Source organism: Physeter macrocephalus, chromosome 2 (assembly GCF_002837175.3).
Source record: "Physeter macrocephalus isolate SW-GA chromosome 2, ASM283717v5, whole genome shotgun sequence".
Taxonomy (NCBI): Eukaryota; Metazoa; Chordata; class Mammalia; order Artiodactyla; family Physeteridae; genus Physeter; species Physeter macrocephalus.
Window position 1 is genome coordinate 120,393,865 of NC_041215.1, and position 693 is coordinate 120,394,557.

The following is a 693-nucleotide window of genomic DNA, read 5'->3' on the forward strand; positions in this document are numbered from 1 at the left end:
ATACCTTTCTGTGTTTTTCATGTATTGCATAACAATTTTAAAGATTCCTGACCCTCAGTCACAGCCTGGAAACAGTAGAGATGCTAGACTCTGAGGGGCCCTTTGGGCTTGGACAATGAGTTCCCCCACAGGTATGTGCTAGAGACCTTCTTCTGGTTTCTGAAAATATCATGTAACCTTTGGGAGGAGGATGGAGTCTTCATAACAACTGAGATTGAATTTCCCTCCACCCCAGAAGAATCAGGCTAGGAGTCAGATTTAATTTAACACCCCACCCCCACCCCCCCAAAAAAAAGAAAGAAAAAGAAAGAAAATGTCTTGTTCACCAAATCTGTGTTGAGTGAACAAATGAATGAATGGAAAGATGAATTATGAATGGATGCCCGAGGACTCATGAAATCACTATCAAAATTGTGTATTTGGACCATAGAGTAGGATAGGAAAATATTGTCCTATTGCAGAATAACCCATAACTACTTGAAAGAAAAAGGCCTCAGAGTTAAGAGAGAGAGAGAGAGAGAGAGAGAGAGAGATGTGAGCCATGTTGTAACCGAAAACTGTGGTTTGGTTGGAGCTCCAGTCACTCTCCTGAGAGAACTCTCAAGGGCAGGCCAGGCAGAAGTCCTGCAACAGAACCCTGGGGCAGCTTAAAGCTCAAACCCACCCCCACCCCAGAGACGCTGTGCTAATGAC